At 39.5% G+C, this 2,500-nt stretch overlaps 1 protein-coding gene across 1 annotated transcript in view; it reads left to right on the top strand.

The window, feature by feature from the left end:
• Nucleotides 1-2,500, top strand: part of ccdc146 (coiled-coil domain containing 146) — a 98,602-nt gene that overhangs the window by 68,579 nt on the left and 27,523 nt on the right. The window lies entirely within an intron of this gene.

Consider the following 2,500-nt stretch of genomic DNA (forward strand, 5'->3'; position numbering starts at 1 on the left):
GCTGCAGATACAGGTGTGTGTGTGTGTGTGTGTGTGTGTGTGTGTGTGTGTGTGTGTGTGTGTGTGTGTGTGTGTGTGTGTGGAGAGAGAGCACCATGCTTCAGATACAGGTGTATGTGTGTGTGTATATGTATGTATGTGTGTAGGTGTGTGTGTGTGTGCGCGTGTGTTTGTGGAAAGAGCACCATGCTTCAGATACAGGTGTGTGCGTGTGTGTGTCCTGTGCATTTTGTGTGGCTGCATCTCACACTTACACACATGAACAGTACACACACACACACACACACACACACACACACACACACCAGGGTGTCCGCGCGGTAGTAAAAGGTAGTAAATGGAATCTACCAAAATTAAGGCCCTTGAAAGGTATTAAAAGGTAATAAATGCAATTTGACTTGGTAGTAATTTTTTCATCACCACCTCAATATATAATGAGTAAATTTTTTGCTTAATATTTGTGTCATGTTTTAACTTCATCTTACCTAATTAAAAAATATATACGTGCTAACAGGACCTGAGTCAGTCGGAGTTGATAGCAATGACGTAAAAGCCTATCAGCGACGCCAACAACATTTTCGCCTCAGTTGATATTACAGGGATGCAAACAACGCGCTTTTCGGTGCCTCCTTCACGTTCCTTTGGGCGACTTATATGAATCGTACAGATCTGAAGAGTTTTTTCGGGCGGGGGATGCAGGGATGCTTTTTGGCGACTCTCGTTTTTTTCACGTCATCTAGGCCCTACCGCAGGCTCCCAGAGGAACCAGAGCAGCGTGTTTATCATATGGGCCTGCTGGTCAAATGCCCAGTGCTTCTGTCACTCATCTGATAATATTTGTAGCAAAGGAGCGGTAGATGTAGGCTAACCTATCACTCTGATAGCAGCTAAGAAAATATAGGCTACACTCTCTCAGTTCGCACTAGGCTACTTCAGCTGGAAGTTTTAACAACTGTGGACTTGACTAGTGTGTAAGCTTTCGTTCAGCTGTCAGTGGCGCTGCCATCTGACTGTCATCATCCAGAACCGTACAATAATGAAGTTATTCCACCTAGCCCATCAGTAACAAAGTTCAAACTAGTCACTGAGATAGTAATCGACAAAATGTTTTTAAATGTAATCTAGACCTACTGTAGTATCTAATGTTACATTGCAAGAAAACGAGTGAAAACAATTCACTTTTAACCACGCAAGTGCGTGTGTCATTTATTGTCGATCAACAAAAACAGCATGCAGTTGAAACGTAACTTAAAGTCCCAGACATTTAAAGGGACAGCGATCACTCAAGACATAGGCCTACACCACAACTGAGTGAAATGCTTTGAATAGCCTACAAAACACTGCATTTAGATAACAACTACGTGAAGAACCAATAATCTAGTTAATGGTGAATTAAGTTTATGGCATTCACATTTAAAACATTCAATAGCCTATGAAAACTTGATCAGTCAGTTAAATTGTTCTCATAAAAGGAACAGCAGGCCTACAAAATATTCCAAATAGGCTAGTTTTATTGCAGTGACAGAAAACGTATACTTCAACATACGAGTTTAAACCATCTTAAATTTGAAAGCATCTAGCTAGTGACAGGTGGTGTAAGGGGGGGAAAGAGAACAAACTCTGTAACCTACCTGATTCCACAGTCATTGTTCATTATTTGGCCTATAATTTAGCCTATAGTATTGGCATTTGAATCCATGAAAATTAACCAAAATCTATCATTTCCTATCGACAACAGACCTCAGCAACGCATCGAACCGTATTGCTACACATTTTGAAGTATTGAAAAGAATCAAATTGTTGGCTTAAAGAATCGATATTGTATCGAATTGTGTAAACTTAATTTACACTCCTAAATGTCATCCTTATAATTACTGTTGTTTTGGGAAGTATTTATCATGCAAGCATCGTGCAACCATACTGAGTAATGCAATGAAATCATAGTTTTCAATTTTGCATTAGTAAAGCAGTCCACTGATGTGCATGTTTTCACGGACTGCTTTAGTGTCAAATGTGCAACAACAATACCATACCAATAATAATGGATTTATATATCCATATAAATAGATTTCTGGGCCTATCCTTAGACTGGAGGGGTTTTTTTTGGGGGGGGGGGGGTAGTCGTTGGTTTGTTCTTCATTTTTGACCATGTTTGGTTTTTAAGTGTCATTTGTTTTTTATTATTCACCTTATTAGGGCTAAGGACAACTGAAACTCAACTCGACACTACAAAAAAGCATTGTTGTTGACAATGACAATACTTAATGATCACAATTAGAAATTGTTAGGGTACCTAATATTGATTTATACCTTATAGCAAGTAGTAGGCTAAGTGGCGCTTTGCATACCCCCCCCCCCACACACACACACACACAAAAAAAGGGCTGCTGCTTGATGTCGTGTTGGTAGTAAAAAATATTGTGGAGGTAGTAAAAAAGGTAGTAAAAAGTAGTAAATTCAACTCTATGATTCCTGCATATACCCTGCACACACACACACT

Source organism: Alosa pseudoharengus, unplaced genomic scaffold, assembly GCF_046254945.1.
Source record: "Alosa pseudoharengus isolate Yale_2024_CS ecotype anadromous, Long Island Sound unplaced genomic scaffold, YU_APseudo_1.1 YU_APseudo_1.1_scf_20, whole genome shotgun sequence".
Classification (NCBI taxonomy): domain Eukaryota; kingdom Metazoa; phylum Chordata; class Actinopteri; order Clupeiformes; family Clupeidae; genus Alosa; species Alosa pseudoharengus.